General features: G+C 47.2%; 2 protein-coding genes across 40 annotated transcripts in view; both read left to right on the top strand.

Annotated features, from left to right (window-relative positions):
- The window catches only part of C19H19orf53 (chromosome 19 C19orf53 homolog), a 542,027-nt gene that overhangs the window by 383,650 nt on the left and 136,969 nt on the right, over positions 1 to 21,408 (top strand). Inside the window, exon 1 of one of the 39 annotated variants that reach the window (XM_050770980.1) lies at positions 3,689 to 3,692. The exons of 33 other annotated variants lie outside the window; for them this stretch is intronic. The gene's annotated coding sequence lies outside the window, so the exon portion shown is untranslated. Of the gene's footprint in view, positions 1 to 3,688; positions 3,693 to 4,502; positions 4,507 to 4,595; positions 4,600 to 6,053; positions 6,058 to 8,695; positions 8,700 to 13,500; positions 13,505 to 21,408 lie in introns of those variants that run through there. 5 more of the 39 variants (XM_050770972.1, XM_050770957.1, XM_050770954.1 and 2 more) reach the window with 5 other exon arrangements.
- The window catches only part of YJU2B (YJU2 splicing factor homolog B), a 595,535-nt gene that overhangs the window by 452,842 nt on the left and 121,285 nt on the right, over positions 1 to 21,408 (top strand). The gene's annotated exons all lie outside the window — the stretch shown is intronic.

Raw genomic sequence — 21,408 nt, 5'->3', positions numbered from 1 at the left:
GGTGGGTAATGTTGCTTATATTCTATCTCCTTGAATTTTTTTCCTGATTAGGTATTCTTGACTCCTCAATATTGAGCAACTGGTAGGTGTTTCACCATCTCCCTCTTTTATCCCGCCTCTTTGGCGAGACAGTGTCTGTGTGTGTCATCAACATATTAACATGTTAAAGCAATAATTCATTACGGAGGTCATTTTCTGGTTTTTTTTTTTTTTTTTTTTTTTTTTTTTTAGATACAGTGTCTTGCTCTGTTGCCCAGGCTGGGATGCAGTGACATGATCAGAACTCCCTGCAACCTCTAACTCCTGGGCTTAAGTGATCCTCCCACCTCAGCCTCCCGAGAGTTGGGACCACAGGCATCGGCCACCGCGCTTGGCTAATTTTAAAATGTTTTATAGAAACGAGATCTTGCTCTGTTGCCCAGGCTGGTTTTAAACTCCTGAACTCAAGCAATCCTCCCACCTTGGCCTCCCAAAGCTCTGGGATTACAGGCGTGAACCACTGCGCCCAGCCTGCAGTGGTCATTTTGAATTCTGATTTGCTTTGTTTGTTCAACAAATATTTATTAACTACCAACAGTGTACCACTGCGATCCAATTATCATTCACCTTCGGATCATAAGACTCTAGAGAAATCACCTAAAAACTGCCTCCCAGCCAGGCACTATAACTCAGCCTGTAATCCCAGCACTTTGGGAGGCCAAGGCAGGCAGATCACCTGAGGTCAGGAGTTCGAGACCAGCCTGGCCAACATGATGAAACCCCATCTCTACCAAAAATATAAAAAATTAGCTGGGTGTGGTGGCACGCACCCTGTAATCCCAGCTACTCAGGAGGCTGAGGCAGGAGAATCACTTGAACTCGGGAGGCGGAGGTTGCAGTGAGCCGAGATTGTGCCACTGTACTCCAGCCTGGGCAACAGACTGAGACTCTGTTTCAAAAACAAAACAAAACAAAGCAAAAACAAAATCTGTGTCCCCTTGGCGGGGTCAAAAGAAAATGTAGTGATGCTTTCGCTGGAGAAAAAAAATAACTGGACACCAAAATTTGTAGTCCCTTTGGGGAAAAGAAAGTGAGTAGCCCTTGAGTTGAGTCCTGAAAAAAGATGTTTAAAGATGGTGTCTGCCTACCATCTTCAAGATTTTGGTGTTGTTCGCCAAGAATTCATGTATGAGTTAGTAGGGTCCATAATATGGTTCTGTTACTTATATCTGACCAGGACGATTTCATGGAGGGTAAGACAAGTGGTAGAGGAGAAGAAAGAAGTGTGAATTTAAAAAGAAATCAGAGGCCAGGTGTGGTGGCTCATGCCTATAATTCCAGCACTTGAGGACGCTGAGGCAGGTGGATCACTTGAGGTCAGGAGTTCGAGACCATCCTGGCCAACGTGGTGAATCCCCGACTCTGCTAAAAACACAAAAATTTGCCAGGTGTGGTGGTGTGTGCCTTTAGTTCCAGCTACTTGGGAGGCTGAGGTAGGAGAATTGCTTGAACCCAGGAAGCAGAGGTTGCAGTGAGCCGAGATGGCACCACTGCACTCCAGTCTGGGCGACAGAGCAAGACTCTGTCTCAAAAATAAAATAAAATAAATTAAATTAAATTAAATAAATCAGAAGTGAAAGAAGTCAGACCCACAGTCTGAAAGAAGTCAGACCCACCTATTGTATGATTCATTTATATGAAATATGAAGAACAGAAAAAAGTCTATAGAGAGAGAAAGTAGATTAGTGGTCACTGAGGGGCCGCAGAAGACGGAAATGTGGAGTGACTTCGAATGGGGACAGGGTTTCCCTTTGGGGTGATGAAAAATTTCTGGAACTAGATAGAGGTGGTGGTACAACATTGTGAACGAAGTACATTGCCGTTTAATTGTTTGCTTTAAAATGGTTAAAATGAAGGCCAGGCACAGCGGCTCACTCCTGCAATCCCAGCACTTTGGGAGGCTCTTGCGAGTAGATCACTTGAGCCCAGGAGCTCAAGACCAACCTGGGCAACATGGCGAAACTGCATCTCTACAAAAATATACAAACAATTAGCTGGGCGTGGTGGTGCACGCCTGTGGTACCAGCTACTTGGAAAGCTGAAGCAGGAGAACGGCTTGAACCCAGGAGGTGGAGGTTGCGGTGAGCCGGGATTGTACCACTGCACTCCAGCCTGGGCGACAGAGTGAGACTCTGTCTCAAAATAAATAAATAAGTAAATAATAAAAAGAAATTAAACACACGCTCTGGAGAGTAATTTGAAAGTAGCCAACATTTAGTGAGCACGTACTAGGTGCCTGGCACTGGGTATCACCTGGCTGGGCCTCCCAGCAATGCTAAGACACAGATGCCATTGTCATCCTTGCTGTCAGCAGGGGACACTGAGGCACAGAGGGCTGACTGGCTTCCCTGGGTCACACACCAATGAGTGTGCGCCCTCCGGGGCTTCTCAGATGCTGACTGGCTCATGACTCATCCAGCCTCAAGTTCAAACGCAGATTCTAACTCAGCAGGGCTGAGTGGAGCCCCAGACTGGCCAAGACCTGCACTTTTTTTTTTTTTTTTTTTTTTTTTTTTTTTTTTTTTTTTGAGACGGAATCTCGCTCTGTGACCCAGTCTGGAGTGCAGTGGCGCAATCTTGGCTCACTGCAACCTCTGCCCCCTGGGTTCAAGCAATTCTCCTGCCTCAGTCTCCCAGGTAGCTGGGATTACAGGTGTCTGCCACCGTGCCTGGCTAATTTTTGTATTTTTAGTAGAGACGGGGTTTCACTATGTTGGCCAGGCTGGTCTTGAACTCCTGACCTCAGGTGATCCACCCACCTTGGCCTCCAAAAGTACTGGGATTACAGGCGTGAGCCACCTCACCCTGCCAAGACCAGCACTTTGAGGGGAGGATCTCTTCCCCGGAGGCTAAGTCAGTCCTCCCTCATCCATTGGACAAACTTGGCCTTGCCTGAGGGGGTCGGAAAATGCTTACCCAGAGCTATCGCCTGTCTGTCACTGTGGAGACAGCTAGGGTTGAAAGATCCTGGAATAGAAGCTCCCGCATTTGCCCTGGGACCAGACGGTCCTCTGGTCCTATACACTAACATTTTAGATAATAATAATAAATGAAACCCTCGCCAGAGCTTTTGATGTCCACGAGTTTTACAGCTCATTTGCCCAGTAATTTCACTCAGTGTCAAATCCACCGTCTCCCTCCCGACCCCTGTAATGATCTTCTGTTTTCTCTTAGGGGAGGCTGCATTGAATTGAACCCATCTTACGTGGAGGGAAAGTGGCATTTGCGCCTAGTGACATCTTTTTTTTTTTTTTTTTTTTTTTTGAGATGGAGTCTCACTCTGTCACCCAGGCTGGAGTGCAGTGGCACGATCTCGGCTCACTGCCACCTCCGCCTCCCGGGTTCAAGTAATTCTCCTGCCTCAGCCTCCTGAGTAGCTGGGACTGCAGGTGCCCGCCACCGCTCCCGGCTAATGTTTTGTATTTTTAGTAGAGACAGGGTTTCACCGTGTTAGCCAGCATGGTCTCGATCTCCTGACCTCAAGTGATCCGCCCGCCTCGGCTTCCCAAAGTGTTGGGATTACGGGCATGAGTCACCGCACCTGGCCACCAAGTGACATCTTGATACATCTCCTGAGATCTCTGGGTCTTGGAGGAAAATGGAGTATCCACACAGGGATAAACTCAGCCTCTTAGACTTCTGGAGTTGGGGGGCCTTCCTGCAGCCTAGTACTGGGGTGTTGACGGGGGACTAGGGGTCACATGGGTAAGGAGAGGTCGAGGTCAGCTATAGGCACCTGAGATCCCTGCAAGCAACCGAAGGCTATCCCCGAAAGAGCAGGTGCGGGATATGGCGAGGCTGCCCTAGAGTCACTGTCCCTGAACAGGCCAGGAGCCCTGAGCTGGGGATACCTACAGAATATTCCTCCATAGCACCTAGGACTTTGGGGAGAAGGAGAGATAGAAGCTTCCTTCTTGTTGGTTCAGCCTCTGGGAAGGTGCTCTGACCTCCTGTTGACATTCTAAATTGGCCCTTCTCCTGGGTCAACCTCTCAGGAGCCTCTAAGGAAGGAGCCTGGAGCAATAGACATGCCCCGCCATCCTTGCCCTGCCGTCCCCAGCAGCATCTGTTGTATGAAGCTGTTAGGTTCAAAGGAAGGAGAGGGGAGAAGAGGAATTCTGCCAGTTTTTCCCACTTCTTGAGAAACAAAAGCCACCCAGAGAGACAACTCGGTCCAAAAGTAAAGAAAAGAGGGGGAGGGGCAAGAGGGATGGCTTAGAGGGGGTGTCCAGCTCTTTCTCTGCTTTTCCTTCCAGTGGGGCAAGGGAGGGAAGAATATTAAATATTAAAAGGAAGAAGTGGTTTCCTAAGACGATGTAATTATTTTCAACAGCCTAAACTCCATCTGCCATTTATCTCTCTTTTCCCAACACATTTGCGCTGCGTTGATCACGGCAAACAAGGCCCAGGCATGCGGGCGTCGGGAACTTTTATTCGGGGTCCCCAAAGCCATGGGCAATTGGGGGGTTGGGGGCGGCGAGGGGATATTGCATAATTCTAAATGTTGTCACTTGTTCAAAGCAGCACGAGACTTAAAATGTGGACTTGAATTGGGGGGGGTGGGGGAGATATTAAAAAGTAGAATTTGACTTAGGTCAGAAATTCTCATTCTTGGGAAAACGTCACACGTTCAGGGCAGATGGCAAAGACATTGGTTGCTGGGAGGGGGGTTGCCAAGGGCAATTGAATGAAAATGGATTTTTAAGAAAGAAACAGGAATACGCTGGAAATGAAGAGTCTGCCCCCCTTCTTCCCAGCAAGAGAAACTGTTCAGAAACGGGAAGAGGTTCTCAAGACAGAAGCAAGTGAAATTCAGAAATAAGCTGCCCACCCGCCAAGAAAAACTCTTCATAGAGGGAGCAGGGGAAGATCTTTGTATTTCTACCTTTGCAGATGGAGGTAATTTGCAGCAAGGAAAGAAAACCTAAACTGCCTACAGGACTTTGCCTCCAGCGTCCCCCACTCTCAGAAGCCCCACTCACCTGTCTCGCATCAGCGCTGGGGCTCAGGCGACGCGGCTAGTGGTCAGCACTGCGAGTCCTCCAGGGGTCCAGAGGGTCCCACCTCGTCAGCACCCAGGGGTCTGAGCCATCTGAAGTCCATGCATTCATGGCCCATCCAGTGGAAAGAAGAAGGGTGGCCCAGAGAGAGGAGGGAGGAAAGTGGGTGCCAAGAAAAGCAGTTCTCTGAGCAGAGGGCTCCCCACAAAAGCAGACACTGAACGGGGATGCTGTACCAGCTGCCAAGGGGAAAAAAAAAAAAAAAAAAGGAGGAGGAGGAGGTTTCCCTGATGCTGGGAGGAGGGAAAGGAGGACCGATCGTTCTCAGCTCCTGATCGTTTTAGCGAAGTGCTACATGGGGACCCAGCCTGGGGAGATCAATCCGAGCAGAAACTGAGAGCAAGCCAGCCCACTGCTCCTCAGGGGGTACAATAATTTACGATTTCTTACTCTCCTCTTTACGCCCTTTAACACTGCACCGTGACCTCCCAGCACAGGGCAGAACTGTCGTCTCAGAAAGGAGCCTTTTTTTTTCTTTTTTTTTTTCCCCCCCCCGTTCAGGCATCCCTTAAAGAGCAGAGGAACGGTGTTAAGAAGAGAATTCTCTCTCTTGCACTGGTTCCTGTCGGGGGTCCGGGGAGGGGGCGTGTAGAACAGGCAGCAGGCAGCAGGGATATGGAATCGTGTTATAATTTAACCATCTCCACTCTGCCACGTTGCAACCTAAATTATTTATGCGCTTAGAAAAATGATAATTAGAGGACAGCTGCTAGCCTCCTCTCTGAGTCTGTCGTGTTGGTTCTGGAAACAGCTTCCCCGTAGCTGATCTCCTCCCTTAGGCAGAGGGGTTGTATTGTTAAAAAAGAAAGGCAGGGAAAAGGGAAGTTGAGTCTTTTCATGCAAAACAGCGATCGATTGCAACTTGGTAAGTTTGTTTGCAATCTGTGTAGACTTATGCTCCCAAAACTAGGGTAATCCCGTGTCTCTTTTCAAAGGGGCCTCCTGTTAAAGATGGGGGTTGTGTTTTTCCTATAAGCAGCATCAAGGGGCCAGGTGCGGTGGCTCACGCCTGTAATCCCAGCACTTTGGGAGGCTGAGGTGGATCACCTGAGGTCAGGAGTTTGAGACAAGCCGGACCAACGTGGATTAACCCCGTCTCTACTAAAAATACAAAAATTAGCCGGGTGTGGTGGTGCATGCCTGTAATCCCAGCTACTCAGGAGGCTGAGGCAGGAGAATCGCTTGAACCCGGGAGGCGGAGGTTGCAGTGAGCTGAGATTGTGCCACTGCACTCCAGCCTGGGCGACAAGAGAGAAACTCTCATTAAAAAAAGAAGCAGCAGCATCAAAGGTACAGAGAGTCTCTGTATTTTTCCCAAAGCTGAGCCAAAATGGGGAGAATCTACCTCATTAAGAACAAAGCAGCATTTAGACAGATGGGGAAAATCGAACCTGGCTGGGTGTTAGGGGATTTTAAGGAATTCATGTGAGTTCTGTTAAGGACTGATGGCGGTATTTTGTTATGATGTTCTTTAAAAGTATTTGTCTGTTAGAGATGCATATGGAAGTACTTATGGATAAGGTGATATGATACCTGGATTTGCTTTTTAAAAAACTCCAGGAAACAGCACCAGATAAATAAAATATGGTATAGCTATGCAATGGAATATTATTCAGCCATGAAAAGGAATGAAGCACTGATCCATGCTGCAACGTGGATGAACCTCAAAAACATGATGTTGAGTGAAAGAAGGCAGACACAAAAGACCACATGGTGTATGATTCCATTTATGCAAAATGTCCAGAATAGGCAGATCCATAGAGATGAAAAGCAGGTTAGTGATTGTCAGGGGCAAGGGGAGAGGAAATTTGGAGAGATTGCTGTCAGGGATGGGGTTTCCTTTTGGGGACATGAATGTTCTGGAACTAGATAAAAGTGGTGGTTTTCACAACAATGTGAATGTACTATGGAATTGCATTTTATTTATGTATTTTTATTTATTTATTTATTTATTTTTGAGACAGAGTCTTGCTCTTTTGCCCAGGCTGGAGTGCAGTGGCATGATCATAGCTCACTGCAGCCTCAATTTCCCAGGCTCAGGTGATTCTCCCACCTCAACCTCTCAGGTAGCTGGGACCTCAGGCATGCATTTTTGTATTTTTTTGTAGAGACAGGGTTTTGCTATGTTGCCAAGGTTAGTCTCTAACTCCTGGGCTCAAGCGATTCTCTTGCCTCAACCTCCCAAAGTGCTGGGATTACAGGCGTGAGCCACCCTCGTGCGTGGCCAGTTAGTTTTCTGCTCTTCAGGTGTATCTTTTCCCTTCTTTTCTGGTAGGATTTTTTTGTTTGTTTTTTTTTCAATAGAGGTGAAATTCACGTAACATAAACTTAACTATTCTAAAATGCAATTCTGGCCAGGTGCGGTGGCTCACGCCTGTAATCCCAGTACTTTGGGAGGCCAAGGCAGGCGATTACTTGAGGTCAGGAGCTTGAGACCAGCCTGGCCAACACAGTGAAACCTCATCTCTACTAAAAATATGAAAATTAGCAGGGCGTGGTGGCGGGGAAGGGAAGGGGGAAGGGAAGGGGGAAGGGAAGGGGGAAGGGAAGGGGGAAGGGAAGGGGGAAGGGAAGGGGGAAGGGAAGGGGGAAGGGGGAAGGGGGAAGGGAAGGGGGAAGGGAAGGGAAGGGAATTGCTAACTGGAGAAGCTGGGTGATAGGGCCTTGGTGATTTGCTATATTTTTCATTGTATTCTCTCTACTTCTCTACTTTGTGTATTTTTGAAATTTTGTTTTTGTTTTTGAGACAAGAGCTCATTCTGATGCCCGGGATGGAGTGCAGTGGTGCAGTCATGGCTCACTGCAGCCCAAACCTCCTGGGCTCAAGCAATCCTCCCGCCTCAGCCTCCTGAGTAGCTGGTACTATAGGCTCACGACACCATGCCCAGCTAATTTTTTTGATTTTTGTGTAGAGATGGGGCCTCACTATATTGCCCAGGCTGGACATTTTCTATTTTATTTTTAATTTTTTTTTTGTTTTGTTTCCTTTTCTTTTCTTTTATTGAAATTTTCTATTTTAAAGAGATGTCTGGGAAGTGTGGATTAGGAAGGATGCAGCCCATGTCAATGGGCTTGGACCAACAGACAGAGATTGGGGGTTTTGGCTGGGTGCAGTTGTTCACACCTGTAATCCCAGCACTTTGGGAGGCCAAGGAGGGTGGATCACCTGAGGTCAGGGGTTTGAGACCAGCTTGACCAACATGGTGAAACCCAGTCCCTACTAAATACAAAAAAATTAGCCAGGTGGTGCATGCCTGTAATCCCAGCTACTTGGGAAGCTGAAGCAGGAGAATCACCTGAACCCGGGAAGCGGAGGTTGCAGTGAGCCAAGATTGCACCATTGGGTGAGTCCAGCCCCTAGTTCAGCAGCCAAGGGAGCCACTAGGATGTGAAGCAACTCAAAGCAAAGCTGGTGGGATTTTCCCCAGGCCAGGAGGCCTCCAGGTCCGTCACCTACACTGGAGTGTGGAGAAGAAGTCAGCCCTGGGGTCCCTGGGCCTGGAGAACAAAAGGACCCGATCCACCCTGCCAGCCTGGGACGCTGCCCAAGCTTCATCTCCACATCAGTAAGACCAGGCTAATCCTTCATACCTGGTGGGGATTTTGTGAGCATTAAATGAGAGCGTGTTGGCCAGGTGCGGTGGCTCACGCCTGTAATCCCAGCACTTTGGGAGGCCGAGGTGGGCGGATCATGAGGTCAGGAGATCGAGACCATCCTGGCTAACACTGTGAAATCCCGTCTCTACTAAAAATACAAAAAATTAGCCGGGCGTGGTGGCGGGCGCCTGTAGTCCCAGCTACTCGGGAGGCTGAGGCAGGAGAATGGCGTGAACCTGGGAGGTGGAGCTTGCAGTGAGCTGAGATGGCACCACTGCACTCCAGCCTGGGTGACAGAGCGAGACTCGGTCTCAAAAAAAAAAAAAAAAAAAAAAAAAATGAGAGCGTGTTAAAAACGAACGACGAGAAAATAATATTTGCTTCTAAAACTATTGTGGTTTGGCTGTTTGTCCCCCCTAAAATTCATGTTGAAATTGAATCCCCAATATGGCAGTACTGGGAGGTGGGACCTTTGAACAGTAACTGGGTCATGAGAGCCCTCATGAATGGACTGAGTTCATGAATGGACTGATTTCATGAATGGAGTGATTCATTTATGATTAATGAATTAATGGACTAATGGATTAAGGGGTTGTTATGGGAGTGGAACTGGTGGCCTTATAAAAAGAGAATGATGAGCTGAGGGTGGTGACTCATGCTTGTAATCCCAGCATTTTTGGAAGCCAAGGCAGGAGGATTGCTTGAGACCAAAAGTTTGAGACCAGCCTGGGCAACAGAGTGAGACCCCTGTCTCTATTTTAAAAAGGAAAGGAGATGGCCGGGCGCGGTGGCTCACACCTGTAATCCAAGCACTTTGGGAGGCTGAGGTGGACGGATCACGAGGTCAGGAGATTGAGACCATCCTGGCTAACACAGTGAAACCCTGTCCCTACTAAAAATACAAAAAATTAGCCGGGTGTGGTGGTGGGTGCCTGTAGTCCCAGCTACTCAGGAGGCTGAGGCAGGAGAATGGCGTGAACCTGGAAGGCAGAGCTTGCAGCGAGCAGAGATTGCGCCACTGCACTCCAGCCTGGGCGACAAGCGAGACTCCATCTCAAAAAATAAATAAATAAATAAATAAATAAATAGGAGAGGAGAGAGGAGGGGAGGGGAGGGGAGGAAAGGGAAGGGGAAGAGAAAGAGAGACCTGAAGTTTGAGACCAGCCTGGGCAACATAGTGAGACCCCTGCCTCTATTTTAAAAAGGAGAGGAGAGGATAGGACAGGGGAAGGGAGGGGAGGGGAGGGGAGAGGAGGGGAGGGGGGGAGGGGAGGAGAGGGAAGGGGAAGAGGAAGAGAGACCTGAAGTTTGAGACCAGCCTGGGCAACATAGTGACACCCCTGTCTCTATTTTAAAAAGAAAGAGAAAGAAAACGAGAAAAGAGAAAGAGGAGAGGAGGGGAGGGGAGGGGAGAGGAGGGGAGGGGAGGGGAGAGGAGGGGAGGGGAGGGGAGGGAAGGGGAGGAGAGGGAAGGGAAGGGATGGGAAGAGGGAAGAGGAAGAGAGACCTGAGCTTGCACACTCAGCTCCTCACCATGCCATCCCCTGCACCGACTTGGGACTACAGAATCCCCACCAGCAAGGAGGTCCTCCTCGGATTTGGCCTCTTGACCTTGAACTTCTCAGCCTCCATAACTGGAAGAAATTAACTCCTTTTCTTTATAAATTACCCAGTTTCAGGTATACTTTTTTTTTCTTTTTCTTTTTTTTTAATATTAGAGACACAGTCTCACTCTGTCACCCAGGCTGGAGTGCAGTGGCGCAATCATAGCTCACTGTGGCCTCGACATCTCTGGCTCAAGTGATCCTCCCACTTCAGCCTCCCAAGTAGCTGGGACTACAGGCGTGTGCCACCCTACCCAACTAATTTTTTAAATGTTTTATAGAGATAGGGTTTTGCCATGTTGCCAAGGCTGGTCTCAAACTCCTAGTCTCAAGCAGTTCTCCCACCTTGGCCTCCCAAAGTGCTGGGATTACAGGCGTCAACCACCAAGCCCAGCCCAGTTTCAGGTATTCTGTTATAAGCAACAGAAAAAGGGCTAAGACAAAAACCATCTCTGAAAGACACATGAAAATCAATCATAGGGGCCGGGCGCGGTGGCTCAAGCCTGTAATCCCAGCACTTTGGGAGGCCGAGGCGGGTGGATCACGAGGTCAGGAGATCGAGACTATCCTGGCTAACATGGTGAAACCCCGTCTCTACTAAAAATACAAAAAACTAGCCGGGCGTGGTGGCGGGCGCCTGTAGTCCCAGCTACTTAGGAGGCTGAGGCGGGAGAATGGCGTGAACCCAGGAGGCAGAGCTTGCAGTGAGCCGAGATCACGCCACTGCACTCCAGCCTAGGAGACACAGCGAGACTCCGTCTCAAAAAAAAAAAAAAGAAATCAATCATAGGAGTTCGCTTTGGAGGTGGAGGGGACATTTCTCTGCTTATTTTTTTTATATTTAGGAAATTTAAACCATGTGAGTACAATATGGATTATATGAGTTAATGCATATGTTAAATAGCTTGATTTAGCCATTCTACAATGTATGTATATATATCAAAACATTCATAAGTATAGATACCATTTTTACTTGTCGATTAAAAATTTTATCTACTTAAAATGTGAGATCATGCATGTCAAGAGCATGTCAAGAGACAGCATACTTTTTTTTTTTTGGTCAAAGGCCAGATAATAAAAATACTAGACTTGGCCAGGTGCATTGGCTCATGCCTGTAATCCTAGCACTTTGGGATGCCAAGACAGGTGGATCAGCTGAAGTCAGGAGTTCGAGATCAGCCTGGCTAACATGGTGAAACCCTGTCTTTACTAAGACTACAAAAAATTAGCCAGGCATGGTGGCGCATGACTGTAATCCCAGCTACTCAGGAGGCTGAGAGAGGAGAATCACTTGAACCTGGGAGGCGGAGGGAGGTTACAGTGAGACAAGATCAAGCCACTGCACTCCAGCCTGGATGACAGAGTGAGACTCTGTCTCAAAAAAAAAAAAAAAAAAAAGGAGAAAGGTTGTTTCTAGTATAACATAAGTCATGGTTATTAAAGTGCCTTGTGAACTCAAAAATGCTATGTCATATAAGCTGTTATTGTTATGCAGGGAGTCATAAGTCTATGAAATTAGCATTGAATTTTCCTGTTTTTAAATCACATGACTTGTATGAGTCACTCCATGATCAACATAAATAGTCATCCTGGTTTCCTTAGAAGTCCTTTGAAAATGTCAAAAAGTTCTACTTTTCCTCTTATGCAAATGAGACCATCCTGAGTCAACCATCTTTTAAACTCTTGTGTTTTTTGCCAGAGTTGGTGACCATAAATAGATTAAACTATTGGCCCTGATGAGTCACTCTGTCCTGTGTGCCTATCTTTGCAATGGTCTCATCGTAGGTGGTGGGTACTTCTCCACTGCTTGGCCTTGGGTTTGGCCACATGGCTTGCTTCAGTCAATGGCATGTGGGCAGAAATGGCAAGGAGTGAGTTTCAAACCAGGATTCAGAAGCCACATGTGTTTCTGTGTGCCTTCTTGCACATCTGCTCTCACCACAGAAACAACTGTCCCAGAAGGAAGAGGAGGGACATGTGGAGCAGAGGAGTCACCCAGCTGAGCCCTAGCCAGATCAGCCAAACCTAGCTGGTGCACATGTTCATGGGGAATAAATGACTATTGCTTTAAGCCACTAAGTTTTGGAATCATGTATAATGCAGCTGTGATGGTTAATTTGGGGTCAACTTGACTGGGCTAAGAGATGCTCAGATAGCTAGTTACACCTTATATCTGGGTGTGTCTGTGTTTTTAGAAGAGATTCGCATTTGAATTTGTAGACTGAGTACAAAAGATTCAGCCTCCTTGATGCAGCGGCATCTTCCAATCCTTTGAGGGCAAGGATAGAACAAAAAAGCAGAAGAACGGGAAATATCTCTGTTTCATGCCTCAGCCTCCTGAGTAGCTGGAATCACAGGCTAGCACCACCACGCCCAGCTCATTATTTTTTGTATTTTTAGTAGAGATGGGGTTTCACCATGTTCATTCATGCCTGTAATCCCAGCACTTGGGAGGTCAGGAGCTAGAGACCAGCCTGGCCAACGTGGTGAAACTCCATCTCTACTAAAAACACAAAAAATTAGCCAAGTGTGGTGGCACATGCCTATAATCCAGCTACTTGGGAGGCTGAGGCTGGAGAATTGCTCAAACCTGGGAGGCAGAGGTTGCAGTGAGCCAAGATTGCCCCACTGCACTCCAGCCTGGGTGACAGAAGGAGACCCTGTCTTAAAAAAAAAAAAAAAAAAAAAAGGGGAGGAACTTCTGTCCAACAGCCAAAGTCTGGGCACCTTCTCTATGATTCCATTTGGTTTTTCAACTCTGCCTTCAAAAAAAAAAACAGCCAGGCACAGTGGCTCATGCCTGTAATCCCAGCGCTTTGAGAGGCCAAGGTGGGTGGATCACAAGGTCAGGAGATGGAGACCATCCTGGCTAATATGGTGAAACCCCGTCTTTACTAAAAATACAAAAAATTAGCCGGGCGTGGTGGCAGGCGCCTGTAGTCCCAGCTGCTTGGAAGGCTGAGGCAGGAGAATCACTTGAACCCAGGAGGCAGAGGTTTCAGTGAGCCGAGATTGTGCCACTGCACTCCAGCCTGGGCGACAGAGCAAGACTCCATCTAAAGAATAAAAATTTAAAAAATTTAAAAAAGAAAGGAAGAAAAGAAAAGAAAAGATGCTGGAAGCAAAACCATTTAGAAAGCAATGTCAAGTGTTGATCCAGTTAGAAAACTGGGAGGGCCTTGGTCAGCCAGTCCAGGAGCGGGGCAGAGAGTACTACCTCACTTACCCCGAAGGGCCCACGCAAAAAACAGAGGGCACATTCAAACTGGGTAACCTGAGAAGCATTTAATAAAATATATTTACAGCAAAGGCTGGATCGGCTGGATAATGCAACAGCAGGAAGCTGTTACCACCCAAACCTGAAGGAGTGAAGAGGAGAAGGTTCAGGCTCCACAGACACAGGGAGAATTTGCAGAGAAGGCAGCCTGAAAGAGGGACGCACACAACCCATAGCAACCTGAAACAGAGGAAGTCAAGGAAATAAATTTAAATTCCCTCAACCGGCCGGGTACGGTGGCTCACGCCTGTAATTCCAACACTTTAGGAGACCGAGGGGTGTGGATCTCTGGAGGTCAGGAGTTCAAGACCAGCCTGGCCACCATGATGAAACCCCATCTCTACAAAAAATACAAAAATTATCCGGGTGTGGTGTCAGGCGCCTGTAATCCCAGCTACTCGGGAGGCTGAGGCAGGGAGAATCACTTGAACCCAGGAGGTGGAGGTTGCAGTGAGCCGAGATCGTGCCACTGTACTCCAGCCTGGGTGACAAAGTGAGACTCCGTCTCAAAAAATAAATAAATAAGATAAAAGAAAATAAAATAAATTCCCTCAACCTCATCCTTCTCACACTTTTTTTTTTTTTTCTGCTCTGTCACCCAGGCTGGAGTGCAGTGATGGGATCATAGCTCACTGCAGCTTCGACCTCCTGGGCTTAAGCAATCCTCCTGCCTCAGCCTCCCAAGTAACTGGCACTACAAGTAGGTGCCACCACACTCAGCTAATTCCTTTCTTCCTTCCTTCCTTCCTTCCTCCCTCCCTCTTTCCTTCCTTCCTTCCTACCTTTCTTCCTTCATTCCTTCCTTCCTTTCTTCCTTCCTTCCTTCCTTCTTTCTTTTTTTCTCTTTCTTTTCCTTTCTTTTGAGAGATGGGGTCTCCCTATGCTGCCCAGGCTGGTCATGAACTCCCAGCCTCAAGCAATACTCCCCCCTCAGCCTCCCAAAGTACTGGGATTACAGGCATGAGCCATCACACCCGGCCCCTTCTCCCACTTTTCATCTGTGAGTAACTCCCATTGGCTGAGCCAACCAAAAGCCAGGGTCAGCCTCAGGAACAGAGGAGGGTAGAAGGTGAGGAAGAGTAGAGCTGGAAGGAAAAATAGGCTTTAACCACTTTCCCTTAACCAATTCTCAGCTGACAAAGCATCTTCAGCACTTTCTACATCCCTGCAATTCAGGTCATCTTTCTCAGCAGCCGGCTTGGCTGATCTGACTCTTTTTTCCTTCTCTGGCTACCAAAGGAAACAGATACAAAAGGGAAAACTGATTCTCCAGGGAAGCCTGCAGTAAGCCTCAAGGACAATCCCATTTATGCATTTATGTTCCTCGTGACATCTGGTTTTGAGCCAGCCCCACTGTGAGTGGAGTGCTGTTACTGTACTGTTTATGTTCTGATCGTATTTCTCTTGGCCCAAAGAGCAGGCAGCTGGCCAAACATATAATGCCCTCCATTGGGGCAGAGGTCTCTTTCTGAGCCCAACAGCTGAGCCCCGCACACACAGCGCTACTGGGAAATTTGACACCATCCACCATCAGCAGAGTGAACGCCTTTGCCATTGGCCCAGGCAAGAAAATCGCTGCTTGCATATCCTGGGCAAAGTCTAGTCATGCATTAACAGCGAGGGAAGGACAATTAGGATACAGGAAACCAAGAAATAATATATGAGATAAAGTGTACACTCTCCTTGCCTGTGTGAGCCAATTATTTAAACTGTAAGAAGACACACAGTCTCTGAAATCGAATCCTTCTGTGCTCAGACCCCAACTTTATCACTTCCTGGAGCTGTGGTTTCTCTTCCTTTCCTTTCTTCCTTCCTTCTTTCCTTCTTTCCTCTCTGTCTCTCTCTCTCTTTTCCTTCCTTCCTTCCTCTCTCTCTTTTCCTTCCTTCTTACCTTCTTTCCTTCCTTCCTTCTCTCTCTCTCTTTTCCTTCCTTTCTTCGTTCCTTCCTCTCTCTCTCTCTCTGTGTGTGTTTGTGTATGTGTGTTCACCACCTATGTTCAAAATTCTCCTCCTTCTACGAGCATATTGGATTAGGGATTGCTAGGGTTTGAATGTATGCATGCACCCAAATTGAAATGTTGGACCCTAAAACCCATGTGATAGTGTTAAGCAGTGGGGCCTTTAGAGGTGATTAAGTCAGGAGGACTCTGCCCCTCTGAATGGGATTAGTGCCTTAAAAAGGGGCTTGAGGGAACTAGCTAGGGCCTTTGCCCATCTGTTCTTTTAGAAAACAAAAAACAAAAAAGTTTTTTTGAGACAGGGTATTGCTATGTTGTCTGGGCTAGTCTTGAACTCCTGGGCTCAAGTGATCCTCCTGCCTCAGCCTCCCAAAGTGCTGGGATTAAAGGCACAAGCCACCATGCCTGGCTGCCCATTTGTTCTTCTGCCATGTAAAAACACAGCAACAAGATACCATCTCAAAGGCAGATGACAAGCCCTCACCAGACACTGAATCTGCTGGTGCCCTGATCTTGGACTTCCCAGCCTCTAAGACCATAAGCAATAAATATCTGTTGTTTACAAATTACCCATTCTGCGGTATTTTGTTATAGCAGCAGGAACGAACTAAGACTAGGCCCACCCCAATGACCTCATCTTAATGAATTATGTCTCTAATGACCCAAGTTCCAAATAAAGTCACATTCTAGGGTACCAGAAGTTAGGACTTCAACTTAGGAGCTTTTTTCTTTTTTAAGACACACAGCCTGGCTCTGTCACCCAGGCTGGAGTGCAGTGGCGTGATCATAGCTCACTTCAGCCTCAAATTCCTGGACTCAAGCAGTCCTCCCACCTCAGTCTCCTGAGTAGCTGGGATTACAGGTATGTGCTGCCATGCCCAGCTCAACTTATGAACTTTCAAAGACATAATTCAACCCAAAATGGTAACTTAATCTGAGTCTCAGTCTCCCTGTAAAACAGGCTAAGAACCTTGAATGGACAAATAATCTTGAAGAAATGATTGTGAAAAAGGGAGGCATTTAAAACAGTTTCTGGCACAGAGTGGGTCCTCAAAAAACCGTTAGGCTAGCAAAAGATGTACTAAAGACTTCCGGGGGCGGGGTGGTCCAGGGCTGTAGGAAACACAGAGAAAAGCCTACAGATAAATCAGTGAGTGACGCTAGGTATCATGTAACACTGTCATCAATTTTACTGAGATCACAGGCTGGGCATGGTGGCTCATGCCAGTAATCTCAGCACTTTGGGAGGCCAAGGCGGGCAGATCACCTGAGGTCAGGAGTTCAAGACCAGCCTGGACAACATGGCAAAACCCCATTTCTACTAAAAATACAAACATTAGCCGGGAGTGGTGGTGCTATCCTGTAATCCCAGCTACTCGGGAGGCTGAGGCAGGAGAATCACTTTAACCCAGGAGGCAGAGGTTGCAGTGAGCCGAGATCACACGACTGCACTCCAGCCTGGGTGACACATCAAGACTCCATCTCAAAAAAAAAAAAAAAAAAAAAAAAAAAGATATCAATTACTACAATAAAATGTACCTGAGCTGGGTGCAGTGGCTCACATCTGTAATCCCAAGGACTCAGGAGGCTGAGGCGGGAGGACTGCTTAAGCCCAGAAGTTGAAAACTGCAGTAAGCTGCAATCCTGCCACTGCACTCCAGCCTGGGTGACAGAGTAGGACCCTGTCTCTTAAAAAATGTCTGAGCACAGTGGCTCATGCCTGTAATCCCAGCACTTTGGGAGGCTGAGGCAGGTGGATCACTTGAAGTCAGAAGTTCCAGACCAGCCTTGCCAACATGGTGAAACCCCGTCTCGGCTAAAAATACAAAAATTAGCCAGGCAAGGTGGCGGGCGCCCGTAGTCCCAGCTACTCGGGAGACTGAGGCAGGAGAATCACTTGAACTTGGGAGGTGGAGGTTGCAGTGAGCCAAGATCATGCCACTGCACTCTAGCCTGGGTGACAGAGCAAGACCTTGTCTCAAAAAAAAAAAAAAAGAAAGAAAGAAAAAGAAAGAAAAGGAATCATAGAATCATATAGTCTGTCCTCTTTTGTGATTGGCTTCTTTTACTCAACTTAACACTTGTGAGATGCATCCTTCTGATCTTTTTATCAGAATCTGTTCCTATTACACTCCAGTGTATGGGTGGACCACTGTTTGTCCTCTAGCTTGTGAATGGGCATATGGTTTGTTTCCACTGTTTGGCTAGCATGAATAAAGCTGCTATGAACATCCATGTATAAAAGTCTTTGTGGGGGCCAGGCTCAGTGGCTCACGCCTGTAATCTCAGCACTTTGGGAGGCCGAGGTGGGAGGATCACCTGAGGTCAGAAGTTCAAGACCAGCCAGGCCAACATGGTGAAACCCCGTCTCTACAAAAAATACAAAAATGAGCCAGGCAGGGTGATGCATGCCTGTAACTCCAACTACTCAGGAGGCTGAGGTGGGAGAATTGCTTGAACCCGGGAGGTGAAGGTTGCAGTGTGCTGAGATTGCACCACTGCACTCCAGCCTGGGCTACAGAGTGAGGCTCTGTCTCAAAAACAAACAAACAAACAAAAACATCTTTGTGGGGATCCTGGGTAAATACCAGAGAGCGGAATTGTTGAGTCACCTGGTGAGTGTCCATTTAACCCCATAAGAAGCTACCAGACTGTCATCCACCAACAGTGTGTGCATCACTCCACATCCTGGCCAGCACTTGGTATCGCCCGTCTTTTTGATTATAACTATTTTAGTGGATGTGTGGTGACATCTGCCTGGGGTTTTAATTTGCATTTCCCTAATGACTAATGATGTCGTGTGCATACACATGCATGAGTAAGCTTCAAAGAGAGGAAGGGAAAGCCCGGGGGTCAGAGAAGACATTGCTGAGTGTCAGGAGGTGGGCATGTGAGATGGCACTGCAGAGGTTTTTAGGGTGTGGGAGTGAGGGGGTGGATTGGAGGGGCATACTGGGCATACCACAGGGTGGGACATGAGGCCTCAGGTCTTTGCAAGACGGTGATTAGGAACTGAGGCTCCCTGTATAAAGCAGGGATCCTGGTAGGACCACATCTAGGGACAGGGTACCAGGAAGACTCTCCGCTAGCCCAAGGTGAGCACAGGGGAGCTCATATATATACATATATGTATACTTTTTTTTTTTTTGAGATGGAGTCTCGCTCTGTCGCCAAGCTGGAGTGCAGTGGCACAATCTGGGCTCACTGCAACCTCTGACTCCTGGGTTCAAGTGATTCTCCTGCCTCAGCCTCCCGAGTAGCTGGGACTACAGACATGTGCCACCACGTCTGGCTCATTTTTTTGTATTTTTAGTAGAGATGGGGTTTCACCATGTTACAGGATGGTCTCGAACTCCAGACCTCGTGATTTGCCCGCCTCAGCCTCCCAAAGTGCTGGGATTACAGGCGTGCACCACTGTACCCAGCCATCTCTTTTCTGAACATTGAAAACACATACATACAGGTAATAGCCAGCATGCTCTCGGACGTGGGAAACAGACATTAATTTACACTGTTGGGCCAGGTGCAGTGGCTCACGCCTACAATCTCAACACTTTAGGAGGCCAAGGCAGGCAGATCGCTCGAGCCCAGCAGTTCAAGACCAGCCTGGGCAACTTGGCAAAACCCCATTTCGGCCGGGCGTGGTGGCTCACTCCTGTAATCCCAGCACTTTGGGAGGTCGAGGCAGGTGGATGACTTGAGGTCAGGAGTTTGAGACCAGCCTGGGCAACATGGTAAAATCCCCGCCTCTGCTAAAAATACAAAAATTAGCCAGGAGGCTGAGGCAGGAGGATCGCTTGAACCTGAGAGGCAGAAGTTGCAGTAAGCTGAGATCATGCCACTGCAGTCCAGCCTGGGTGACAGAGCGATACTCTGTCTCAAAAAAAAAAAAACAAAAATCTGCCAAAAATACAAATATTAGCCAAGTGTGGTGGCAAGTGCCTGTAGTCACAGCTACTCGGGAGGCTGAGACAGGTGGGAGGATCATTTGAGCCTGGAAGGTTGAGGCCGTAGTGAGCTATGATTGCACCACTGCACTCCAGCCTGGGTGATGGAGCAAGACCCTGCCTCAAAAAAAACCCAAAATTTACTCTGTTGTGGGTATATACATTGTTAAAAAATGTGGGGAGGCCAAAATTATATGAATCTTTTAATATTATCATTTTAATATTATATACTAATACTTTAATATATGTGATTATTTGTTTATTAATTAGGAATGTAGTATTAATATGAAATCTAATATGCACTTGTTAAATCATATTTAATATTACTAATATTCATATTCATTTTTATTTTTATTTTATATTTTGTAGAGACGGGATCTCCCTATGCAGCCCAGGCTGGTCTTGAGCTCTTGGCCTCAAGCAATCCTCCTGCCTCAGCCTCCCAAAAGGCTGGGATTAAATATTCATATCATTAATTTTGTTAAAATAAATAAAAAATAAAATAAATAAAAGTATTAGTTTTATTATTTCACATTAGTAATAAAATAATTCATTTTATTTTAAATTTAAATTTATTTAAAATAAAATTCATTTACTTTTTTGTCGTTGTTGCTTTTTAGAGACGAGGTCTCACGTTGTGGCTTAGGCTGGTCTTGAACTCCTGAGCTCAAGTGATCTGCCTCAGCCTCCCAAAGTGCTAGGGTTATAGGCATGAGCCACTATGCCCCGCCTAAAATTATTTTAAAATCAACATGCATACTTATATTTATTTGGATTTTTTTGGAAGTATGTAGCAGAAACTAAAGGTAGTCTATGCAAAATGATGCTGATGTTGATGATAAGAAGGAAAGAATGGGCCGTAGCTCCGATGATACAAGGTCAAGCATCAAATGGGTCTCTCATCAGAAAACCAGGCATCATAAAAGCATTTGAATGCAGTAGCTCCTCCATGTCTATGTGTCGATCTTTAATCCTCTCACTCTGCATCCATCCCTTTGTTCATCCTCAAATATTCATTGAGCTCCTACCACGTGATGGCAGAATATATAGCACTGTGGTTAACCACGTGAGAGGCAGACCTGGGTTCAAGTCTCGTTTCTGCTTCTTCCTGACTCCGTGCTCTTGTACAAGGTCTTTATTTACTATTATTATTATTATCATTATTATTATTTGATACAAGGTCTTGCTCTGCTGCCCAGCCTGGAGTGCAATGGCACGATCACAGCTTACTGCAGCCTCGAACTCCTGCGTTCAAGTATTCCCCCTATGTCAGCCCCTGCAAGTAACTGGGAGTACAGGCCTGCGCTGGCATACCTGACTAATGTTTAAAATTTTCTGGCCGGGCGCAGTGGCTCACGCCTGTAATCCCAGCACTTTGGGAGGCTGAGGCAGGTGGATCACCTGAGGTCAGGAGTTTGAGACCAGCCTGGCCAACATGATGAAACCCCTGTCTCTACTAAAAATACAAAAATTCAGCCAGGTGTGGTGGTGGGTGCCTGTAATCCCAGCTACTCGGGAGGCTGAGACAGGAGAATCACTTGAACCGGGGAGGCGGAGGTTGCAGTGAGCCCAGATCGCACCACTGCACTCCAGCCTGGGTGACAGAGAGAGACTCCATCTCAAAAAAAAAAAAAAAAAAAAAAATTCTTAGATATGGCATCTCACCCCGTTGCTGAGGCTGGAGTTCGTTGGCATGGTCAGAGCTCACGTGCAGCTGGGGTCAAGGGATCCTCCCACCTCAGTCTCCGGAGTAGCTGGGACTATAGAAGCATGCCACCACACCTGGCCCTGTACAAGGTCTTTAATCTCTCTGAGTCCCAGTTTTCTTATCTGTAAAATGAGGATAATCATGGGACTTGAATTCTAGGGCTGGTGTAAGGAAATGAGATAATACGTGCCTAGTGCCTGGCACAGCTAAACACTCAA

Source organism: Macaca thibetana, chromosome 19 (genome assembly GCF_024542745.1).
Source record: "Macaca thibetana thibetana isolate TM-01 chromosome 19, ASM2454274v1, whole genome shotgun sequence".
In the NCBI taxonomy this organism is placed as follows: Eukaryota; Metazoa; Chordata; class Mammalia; order Primates; family Cercopithecidae; genus Macaca; species Macaca thibetana.
Note: the sequence above shows the minus strand (reverse complement) of the source record. Positions and strands in the feature narration are given on the sequence as shown.